The sequence below is a fragment of the Raphanus sativus genome, chromosome 4 (genome assembly GCF_000801105.2).
Source record: "Raphanus sativus cultivar WK10039 chromosome 4, ASM80110v3, whole genome shotgun sequence".
NCBI classification, from domain to species: Eukaryota; Viridiplantae; Streptophyta; class Magnoliopsida; order Brassicales; family Brassicaceae; genus Raphanus; species Raphanus sativus.
The window spans coordinates 49,305,579-49,317,782 of record NC_079514.1 but is presented as its reverse complement, the minus strand read 5'-3'; positions in this window follow the sequence as shown (position 1 = coordinate 49,317,782).

Below are 12,204 nucleotides of genomic sequence, written 5' to 3'. Positions count from 1 at the left end.
TCCGAATTTTTCTCTCACAAACAGACATATTTTCTTAAAAATAATTTGAAGAAATAACTAATCAGTTTAACGTAAACTGATTATGTGTATCCGAAACCCACTTTACTCTGATTGAAAATATGTATTTGATCACCATTTCAAATTTAGTCCAAACCCATAACTGTAATCTTTTTTTCAACCTGGTTAAATCCAGTATAAAAATAGGTCCTAAAGCATAATTTCATATCCGCGTTACATGAAAAAAACAACATGAATTAATTTCGCATAGCTGGAGAATCGAACCTGAAACATGTTAGCGTCTTAGACTGTCCAGTGTCACTTAACCACATGCCCATAACAGTAATCTAGGTAACATAAAATGGTCTTATAGTTATAACACTACAAGAAAACATATTATTTACCAGGGCGATATTCGTTGTAAATTCGTTGTAAAAGGGGGATTACGACGAATTTACCTCGAAAAACGATTCGTTGTTATTCGTCCGTCGTAAAAGAAGATTCGTCGTAAACGCCACGTAACGGTTACGAGTTAATGAATTCGTCGTAAAGGCGAATGAAAGCATTCGTCGTAATGTCCACGTAAACACTCGTTGTAACTAACTCGTAAAGATTCGTCGTAAAGCAGTTGTAAAGATTTCGATGTAAAATACACGTAAATGTTCGATGTAAATTCGTTGTAAAATTTACGACGACCTTACATCTCCTTCGTTGTAAACTCGATGTAATTGTTTACATCGTATTTACGAGTACTTCGATGTAAATTCGTCGTAAAGTTTACAACGAATTTACATCGTTATTTTATTTATTATATTATTATATTAATTTCATTTATTATTTTATTTTTATTTATAATAAAATTGGAAATTATAAAAATTAAAATTTCAAATAATAAAAAAACAATTGTTTAGAAAATAAATATTCCATAAATAAAATTTAAGTTTTAATATTTTACAAAACAAAATTATAAAAATAAAAAAATCTACGGGAGAGATACATCATCAAAGTAGTCGGTCCCGCTCGGTCCCTCTCCGCTCGTTCCCGCTCCCACTGGATCGGTAGATTCGGGATCCCGTTGTTGCATCCCGAGAGCTTCTCGTCTGGCCGCCAACGCTCTCTGCATGGTCGGGTTCCCCATCGCCATAATATCCAACAGGTTCTCGAGAGAGTCTAAACGCTCCTGCTGGGTATCCAATCGAGCCTGCATCTGAGAAGTCTCTTGGGCCCGTCTAGAAGAGTAAGACGAAGTCGCCCTTGCGACTTCGTTGACAGAACCGATTCCCACCGTCCGGCCCTTCTTTCTTGGAGCGACCTACAAAAAATAATATTAAATAGTTAATATTGTTGAAATAGTAAAATTAATTTAAACTAAAGCTTTTAAATTTTACCTCCTCGAAGATCCTGTCGACCTCTTCCGTCGTCAATTTGACGGGTAATCCATCTGGAGACTGCTGGGTGAGTTGCGTCTCCCGCTCATCAACCCGAGCAGCCACAGTGTTGAAGAGCTTCTCGGATGCAGGATCAACAAAAGTCCCGTCCGGTTTGGCGTGAGTCATCTTGAAGAGGTCGGACAAAGATGGCATGACTCCGGTCTTCTCAAACTACAAAAACCAATAATAAAATATTAAAAATTGAAATTCAAAGTTATTAATAAAATAAATATTACAACTAAAACTTACAGCGTCGAGACGGATCCCGGCATGAGGTTTTTGCCCGGTGGTATGGAGCATAGGCAAATTCCCGTCTTTATCCTTGGTCCTACGGGAAGCGGAGCAGGAGTTGGCCTTCCGGATTGAGCTGGGTAGCTTCCAAAAGGCGATGAGGCCATCCCATACCTCCTTGGTGACCCCAGTGGGCTTCCCGTCATAGCCGTAGATCTCCCACTTATCCTTCCAATCCGAGACCGTGTTGGCAAGGCGAGTCTTCGCCTTTGCCTCGAATTCCTTCTTCACCATTTCGGTGATTCCTAAGGACCAATTCCACTTTTGCTGAAACAAACAAAATTATGAAACCATTAATAATTAATTATTAATAATTAATAAAAATAATAAAATTAAATATAAAAAAGAAAATTGAAAAATTACCGCAAACTGTTTAAACCAAGTGGTCTTGACGTGATCTGGAGTCAAACTCCAGTTTGGATAAGCTCCGTCGAGGTATCCCTTCATCGTCTTTGAAACGCTCCGGGAAACACGGTTGTTGGCCCCAAACCTGCAAATTGAACCAACTTGTTAATAAAATATATAAAAATGATTTGAAATTTTCAAATTATAAATTTACTTACCAATAAGTACCCGGCGGTCTATCGGGGTCCAAAACGTCCATACCCTCCCGTCCAGGCGCGGAAAGCAAATCCTCCACTGTATATCTTGCGTATGGTGCATGAGGAGGCACCCGCAAGTCTGGATGAACATCTACCCCTGGAATGGGCTCCTGCGGAGCTGCTGGTGGAGGAGGTGGAGCCATCTGAGCTGCTGGTGGCGGAGGTGGAGCCATGTGAGGTGCGGGAGGAGGACTCCAAACTCTCTGAGATGTCTGAGAGTCCGGAACGGCATCAGAAGATGCTCGGCCGCCGGAAGAAGAAGACGTCCCGGCACCGTCGCCAAACATCTCATCATAAGTCGGTGGTGGTTTTTTCCTAGGAGCCATGATCTACATTATTTAAAAAAAAATAATTAAAAATCACAACACTATTAATTAATTATTTTTAAAAAAAATTCTCTATACTAACCACCTAAACTAATTTCCTAAACTAATTCTCTAAACTAATTCCCTATACTAACCACCTAAACTAATTATAAAAAAAAACTAACTAGAGAGAGAGAGAGAGAGGAGTTACCTTAGAGAGAGAGAGAGATTTGTGAGGAATGAACGAGGAAGCCTCGTTCAGAGGCGTTGCATATATAAAGAAAACACGTTCCTCGTAAATTCGTCGTAAATTTACGAGGAATATACCAGGCCCGCGTTTTTGGGTTTACGACGAAAGTACCAGGCCCGCGTTTTTGGGTTTACGACGAAAGTACCAGGCCCGCGTTTTTGGGTTTACGAGGAATATACCAGGCCCGTCTTTCTGTTTACGACGAATTTACTAGAACACGTGCTTTCAGTAATTACGACGAATGTACCAGGCCCGCTTTTTTTGTTTACGACGTGTTTACAACGAATCTTTGAAACCACAAATCAAATCCCTAAACCCCGATTCATGGTTTACAACGAAGTTACGACGAACCTAAACTTTACGAGGAAATTACCAGGCCCGCGTTTTTTTTTACAACGAAATTACAACGAAATATGTGAAACCCCGAAAATCAAAATCCCTAAACCCCAAACTTACATATCTATACTTTCATATCTTCTACACATTCAACCTCTTTTTCCAACTGAAACCATAAACTCCAAATTTTTTTAAAATGCATATTATATAAAATAGAATTTGATACACATATGAAAATAAGATCTTCTAATAAAAATCAACATTTGTTACATATTTTACATCATGAAGAATCGTTTGAGTTCTCATCAACATCACTACAATGATCATCATCGCTTCTATCGAACTCATCTTCACGTGCTTCATCCGTCACATCTTCGGGAAGATCTTCATATTGACGGTTATCCGGGTCGATCAAAAGAATTTCATCAGTTTGTTGATCAGGTACCTCAACTTCATTGATTGCATCTTCTTCTTGCAAAGGTGGTTCTTCTCCAGCAACAATCCGTCCACGAGGTGTTATTTTGATAGCAGTTAACCAATTTATCCCAGAACTTCGAAGGCGAGGGTATGGAAGGAAGCTAACTTGTTCGGCTTGGGAAGCTAAGATGAAAGGCTCGAATTTGTTATATCTTCTGACCACAACTCCTTTAGCTCCTGTATCAGTGGTTGAAGAAATACATCCAACGACCGTTTTGGATGCTTCGGCCCAGGGATTAATATGGTCAAGAATAGAAATTCTTGTTCCATGCACATATCCGGCGGCAGGTTGTACGGCGTAAGAATAACTGGCCACAAAGAATACTGTCTCCCAGACATACCAAATGGACTAAATCCATCGGTGCATAACCCAAGATAGACATTCCGAATATTTTCAGCGAAATCTGGGTATACCTTGTTGAAATGTTTCCACGCCCTTGCATCTGATGGGTGAGCGACCTCGCCATCCTTCTGGACATGTTCAGCATGCCACCTCATCCATGCAGCAGTCCTCTCCGATTGGTATAATCTTTTTAACCTGTCTTTAATGGGTAGGTACCACATCCTTTGGTACGGTACCCTATTCCTCCCACGTCCTTGCGGCTTGAATCGTGGTTTCTTGCAGAATCGACACTCTTCTAACTTCTCATCATCCTTCCAGTAGATCATGCAGTTGTCGATGCAAACATCTACAACGAAGTTAGTTTATTTTGAACCCCACTATATGCACGTTTTCACCAAAAGTAACGGTCACATGATTCCTCGTAAATGGCTTGTATATTTACAATGAGTTTACGACGAATTGGTCTTTCCACGTAAATCACTCGTAAATTTACAATGATTTTACAACGAAGTTAGTTACTTTAAACCACACTATATGCACGTTTTCACCAAAACTAACGGTTACATGATTCGTCGTAAATGACTTGTATATTTACAATGAGTTTACGACGAATTGGGCTTTCCACGTAAAAGCCTTGTAAAATTACATTGGGTTTACGACGAAACGTTTTCGTTGTAACTTTACAACGAATTTACGACGAATATTTATTTACTCGTAACATCGTCGTAAACACCATGTAAATTTACGAGGAAATAATTTCCTCGTAACGAGTCGTCGTTATAGACGCGTTTTCTTGTAGTGTAAGTAAAAACTCTGTATATTTTGTCTATATCCTATATCATTTTTTGTTAAAGATTCAATATAATATTTATCTACCATACTTGAAAGTTTAAGAAATCGCTATCTTTAATATCAAAATTAAAAATCTTGCAGATATTTTTCCTTTATTGTTATATTGTAGATAAAATTATATACATTCTAACATGATATTCTTTCAAAAATGATCTAAAATTTGTTGTCAATCACAAATTAACCTTTTTGAATTTTTGTTTTTTCTTTTCACAACCAATTCACAAAAATGTCATTATTTATTACTTCATATTTTTGAAATATGTTAACTTTACTCACTTCTTTTTTGTCATCACTTATTAACCAAAATATCATTGTATTTAATATCACCAACCACTATTTACAACCAAAATCAAGCTATAAATGAATTATAAATCAATTTATACATTTTATTATCTCCTTTTACACACACAGATCAATTATCTTAATGGTTCTTTATCATTTCATCCTAAAAAATCAAAATAAAATATTTCAAAATAAAAATATTTTCATTAAATTTACTCAAATTCGACACTTGAAAAGCTAGAATGGAAATTTTTCCAAAAATTTTCGAATGAGAATCAATTTTTTTCTTTCATTTTAGTTTGATTAGAATGAACTTTAGCTTGCTCTGACTGGTCACATGTTGAATCATAGTTGAATTATAATAAAATTATATTTAGACTTAAGTTGCAGTAAAAACAATCTGGTAGAAACAGTATATTTATGTAATAGGTTTGCTATAAAGATATTGTTGCATATGTGTGTCTTAAATCTATGTGCACCAGTAAAGGTACAGTATGTCTTTTCGGTTTAGAAAATTTACTTTTTCTAGATAAATTGTATTCTTATAAGAAAAATGAAATCGGGTTTTGAGGTTGATATAAATACGAATTTAAGGGTTTGTAAGATTATTCGTTCACACAATAATAAAAAATCCCAAATGGGTATTTGTCTCAATACGTTTTACTCTTTACTTTATTTAAAGTTAATTCGCGTTCGTTCACAACAGATATGAGTTATTATATTTTTAAATTTATTGACTGGTAACGTTTTTGATTTATAAATTGCAGTATGTATTGACTTTAAAATTTATAAACACAATAATTATATTTACTGTAAGTTAAATAAAATAGATTACAAACCAATAAAATATATCATATTAAATTATTAAAATTAAGTAAATGCACTTTGTGTCTATTCTAACAAAAAATACCTATATGAATATTTTTGGTTTATTTACCATTTGAATTAGTAATTACAACTATATGAATAATTTTGTTCAAGTAATTGAAATGGAAATAATAATTTACAAACATTGTTGACTAATAACTAAATAGGTGTATAAATTTTAATTTTCTTTTTATGAATTGATGAAGCTAAAACGTGAGACAATCATTAGGTGTATTAAAAAGAAGTTTGTTAATAATCCTCTTACATTTAGTGACATGATTTAGACTTGATTAAGTTTGAGTTACGAGCGTAATTCATAAATGTAACCAATTATGAATTACTTTTAATTTTTTGAGTTAGTGTTTGAATTATAATGTATTACGTTTGAGCTACAATTTTGAGTTAGCCCTTTAGTAAATTGGATAAATCAAATCATAACTCAACATCAAACAAAATCTCATGTATTAGAAGTTGAGTTAATATTTGTTTTGCATTTTGTTAGTTAAGTAACGGTTACTTTTGATTTTTAATAATTTTAAATCGTTTAATACACTACACCACTATTGTTTCACGTCACTTTCCATTAGTTAATAAATCATTTTGAAAAAAAAAGGAAAATTGCCAAAAATACCATTTTTCTTATACCACTTTTTAAAAATACACTAATCAACTTTGCCATTAAATTTTAATGAGATGAAAGACTACTATACCCTCATATACACAACATATTATCTTCTCTTCCCCTCTCCAAATCTCATCGTCATCGTCATATACTTCGGTGAAAAAGTTCGACGCCAACTCTCTCCGGTGACTAATTCCGGCGATATCAAAACGATCCTGTGATGCTGAGTTGTACGGTGAGATCCAGCGAAGAATGCGGCGAGTTATGACGATGCTACAGCGAGATTTGGCGATGATGATGAGTTCCCGGCGAGATCTGACGATGTTGACGATTTCCGGCGAGATTAGACGATGCTCATGATTTCTCTGACGAGCTCTCTGACGACTTTTCCAGCGAGCCTTTCGACGAACCTGAAAAACTTGACGAGATCCGATGAACTGACCAAGCTCTCTCACGACGTCAACGAAGGTGACAAAATAATAGATGAGATTTTTGTTCTATTTCATTAATTTTATTTTGATTTCTCAGAATCGATGTACGATGTGTTTCTGGGAAAAGAAAAGGAGCTTTTTCTGAAGAAAATTTTCATCCTCAAATTTATAAAACCTTATAAATATAGCCATGACGAACATAGTGTTTATGCATTAACGATTTGATATATTTTGTTTTTAAAAGTGAGTGCTGATTCGTAGGAACAATATGTGATTGACTTGCATTCAGATTTTGAAGATCGACGAGGTTGGTGAGTTGTTTGAAGAAGCAAGAGGGACTCTGAACAACAACGTGGTTTGTACGATCAAATAATTACATATTTATAAAGCTTTATAAAAGTTGTAGAGTTGTCTTCTTAATATATTATTATACTTGTAGATGGAGCTCTTAGGGAGGACAAGCTGATGATTCCACTTCCTTCATTTGTGATCTTGGTTCTTCTTACATTCTATTCTCCATCCACAAGAGTTAAAATACGTAGTAGTATTTATAAAACTAAACCTTGAAATGAGATTGTTTGATTCTGATCACAAGGATGGTCTCTGTACAGTCTACATAGAGGGTTGATGAAATATATCTCTTGTTGAAGGACGTGGCTCTTTCACCAGATATGTCATTTGTGTTGATAAACGTTTATAAATTATTTTAAGTTTCTTATACTCATTCTACCTAGCATTCTTCAAAAGACTTCTCAAGTTCACACATTTATATGTTTTTTATAATCATTTTAGATGTGGAAGAGTTGACTCAAAAGTCACTTGAAGTTGCTGGCTTTGTTGCACACCAACTGTTTGACCAAATGATTTTAAGAGGAATGAAAGAACATTAACACAAGGTCTTGAGTAAAATGCAAAAGACATGACGATTTTGACTTTTTGTCTTCTATGTTTGCTTTTCTGAAAAGTATCTGTTAAATTACATTTAGGTTGAATTTTTTCAAACATGATCTGTTTATATGATGTTGAAGAAGTTTCGATGTTGAAATTATACTTTCTGATATTTATAAGTCCTTATAATTTCATATTATAGAAAGACTTATGGTTTTATAAGTTTTGATGTTTGAATCTACATTGTTTATCTTCCTTTATCTATAGTATAATATCTGAAATCTCAATATCGATCAGTTTCTAGGAATGGAGAAGAAGTTTTTTTATATGAAGTTTTGAAATTTCAAATTTATAAAACCTTATAAATTTATCCATGAAGAACATAATGCTTATATATTATGTCTTTTGATATATCTTGTTGATCTTTTCTACTTTGAGTATTTTTTTGTTGTATATACTATACATTTTTGTTGTACTAACCCTTTTTGTTGGCTCAAATTATACTTGTAGATGGAGCTCTTAAGGAGGCGAGCCTCTGATTCCACTTCCTTCATTTGTGATCTTGGTTCTTCTCACATTCTCTTCTCCATCCACAAGAGTTAAAGTAAGTAGTAATATTTATAAAACTAAACCTTGAAATGAGTTTGTTTGATTCTGATCACAAGCATGGTCTATGTATAGTCTACATAGAGAGTTGAGGAAATATATCTCTTGTTGAAGGACGTGGCTCTTTCACCAGATTTGCCTTTTGTGTTGATTGTCTTTTGGAGGGACTTTAGAAAAATTAACTTGTAAGCCATTATAAATCAGTTTATAAACGTTTATAAATCCTTTTTGAGTTTCTTATACTCATTATGCCTAACATTCCTCACAAGAATTCTCAAGTTCACCAGATTTGCCTTTTTGTGTTGATTGTCTTTTGGAATGACTTTAGAAAAATTAACTTGTAAACCATTATAATTCAGTTTATAAACGTTTATAAATCATTATAAATTGTTTTATAGACCTTTATAAACTATGATTAATGAATTTATATACTCATAGATAATTATATAAGGGTTTCTTCAAATCTTTGTAAATGATTTTATAAATCCTTATAAATAACTTTAAATATTTTTATAAAACTAAAGAACATGTGCAGGCTTTGTAAAGAGATGATGATATGTGGCAGATTCTATAGCACATGCGGACAGCAAGCAAGGCTCCACCGCTTCAGACTCTTGTAAATGGTTTTATAAACCATTATAAATATTTTTTTATTTCTTATCAATGATTCATAAATAATTTACAAAGATTTATAAGAAATTATAAACACTTATAAATATCTTTGGAAAGATTTACTTATAACTTTTTGTAAGGATTTGTAAATTCTTCTAAATGATTTGTTAACTCTTATAAATTATATTATGAAGATTGTTAAACTCTAATAATGTTTTTATAAACCCTTATATCATATAAGTTATATGTGGATTTATAAAATCTTATAAATTATTTGTAAATTCTTATAAACGATTTAAAAAGTCTTATAAATGAGTTTATAAACTCTTATTGGCATAAAAACATAAATTGGAACAATTTAAAAAAGGTCAAATTGAAACAGAGGTCAACATTTTTTTGGGCAACAGAACAAAGGTCAACATAAGAAAATAAAAACGTAATGAAAGCGGTGAGATGAGACACACGTCAAGGAGATAAGCCTTGCTTGGAACACGTCAATCAACACTTGTTTGCTTCTGAAGATACGGCGAGCTCCGACTTCCACAACTCCTTCAATCTCTTCTAAATTTTCAATCTTCAAACTTCAAATACTAATTAAAATTGATCTATAAACAATATAAAAGATGTGGGATCATTACAACAATGTTCGTGCTTTCATAATCCCAAACCTTAATACTATGTTTGTTAATATTTTTAGTAATGGTCTAAACATAAACATCTCAACACTGCAAGTAATAGACACTACATCTCAACACTAGAAGTAATAGACACTACTCCTCTATTGCTAAACTGTTCTTCTTTATAAAGACTTATAAATCGTCGAGTTGTACTTTTAACAATATCCAGAAATCCAGATTTATAAGGGATTATAATTCTGTAAAAAATGCAGTGTTCGCTATTCCAAAATCTTAATCTCAACACTGTAAGTAGTATACACTACATCTCAACACTAGAAGTAATAGACACTACTCCTCTATTGCTAAATCGTTCTTCTTTATAAAACTTATTAATCGTCGAGTTGTACTTTTAACAATATCCAGAAATCCAAATTTATAAGAGATTATAATTCTGTAAAAAATGCAGTGTTCGCTATTCCAAAATCTTAATCTCAACACTGCAAGTAATAGACACTACATCTCAACACTAGAAGTAATATACACTACTCCACTATTGCTAAATCGTTCTTATTTATAAAGACTTATAAATCGTCGAGTTGTACTTTTAACAATATCAAGAAATTCAGATTTTTAAGGGATTATAATTATGTAAAAAGTGCAGTGTTAGCTATTCCAAAATCTTAATCTCAACTTGAACTCCAAATCAACCTTGTTTGCCTTTTGGATAAAAGCAAATGTTTACTAACGTTCGTTGTTTCAGATTTCGTTCAGAAATACACAAAATCGAAAGGAGATATACGCATACCAGCTGGAAAATTTGAACAGGAGAAGGATTCGACATCTGATCCATGGTGTGTGAGAGAGAGACGAAATGACGATTGCGTGAGAGAGAGAATCCGTGTGTTAGCTCGTCGGAGATCTCAACGGAACGATGACGATGACTTTCAATGACGACGACTACGACGATTCGATGACGACGATGACGATGGCTTTCGATGACGATGACGACGACAGATCCGGAGGAGAGAAACGATGGTCTCAACAGAGAGAAGAAGGTAACGACGGAGAGAGGTGATATGTTAGAGATAAAGTAGGGTTAATTTAATCTTTTTCACACTACTGAAAAATGTATTTGTGAAAATGTCCCTAAAGTGGTGGTAAACTTGAATTGTGGTACTACACAAAGTGTAGTTATGAAATTTCCCCTTCAAAAAATTGTAGTTACTAACTACTCAGTCAAATACTTTATAAGCTTTCATATTTTTATTTAAATTATTCCTATAAATGGTAATTTTTAATTCTGTTTAGTAACTAAAAATTGACATACATAAAATTCTATCGATATATATATACACATCGATGTCAAAATATATTTTTATAGTATATATAAGCCTAAGGGGAATTTTCAAAAATACCATTTTCAAGGTACCATTATTCATCTTTACCACCACTAAAGACACATTTTCAAAAATACCTTATTTATTAAAATGGTAAAAACTCTTATATCTTTGTATTTATATGCTTTTCAAAATTCTAATCCCAAATTCTAAATACTAAACCTCCAATTCTAAACTCTAAACCCAAAATCTTCAACTCTAAACACTAAACCCTAAACTATATACCCTAAATTCAATATCCTAAACCCTAAACCCTAAAGTCTAAACTATAAACCCTAAATCCTCAACTCTAAACCCTAAATCCTCAACTCTAAACCCTAAACTATATACCTTAAACCCTAAAACATTAAATCTAAACCCTAAATCCTAAACCTTCAATTCTAAACCCTTCATTAAAAGTAGTGGTAAAAGTGGTTAGTGTAAACATGAAAAGTGGTACTATGAAAATGGTATTTTTGGCAATTTCTCTAAGCCTAATATATTTTCTTAACTTTTAATTTATATATTTAACTTATTTTATATAAATATAATAAATGTTACTATTATTGATATTTAAATTTATTTTTAAAAAATTATAAATACTGTAACTTATATATAAAAATATTACCAATCAACTATTTTCAAAATATATTAACTTATATTAATACATCAAACACTCTAAATAAATTTATAGTTTCTACCACATAATTTTTAATGCGGGTTACATGAAATTATAACTTTTATTTTAACTCAAAGCTAATATTACATGTTACCGGTCGAAGTGATAATTCAAAATTCTAACTTATGTATAATATATCATAACTCAAACATGAACTCAAAAAAAATTTCATGATTGGTAATATTTTGAGTTAATTTCTTAAGTTAAACTTAATCAACTCTACCACATGTCAACCATATATTGTGATATAGAATTAATGCTGCAAATTGTTTTACTGATATATAAAATTTTGCTGAAGAGTTAATTATTCACTTGTAAATTTTTTTGGTATCTTTTAATTT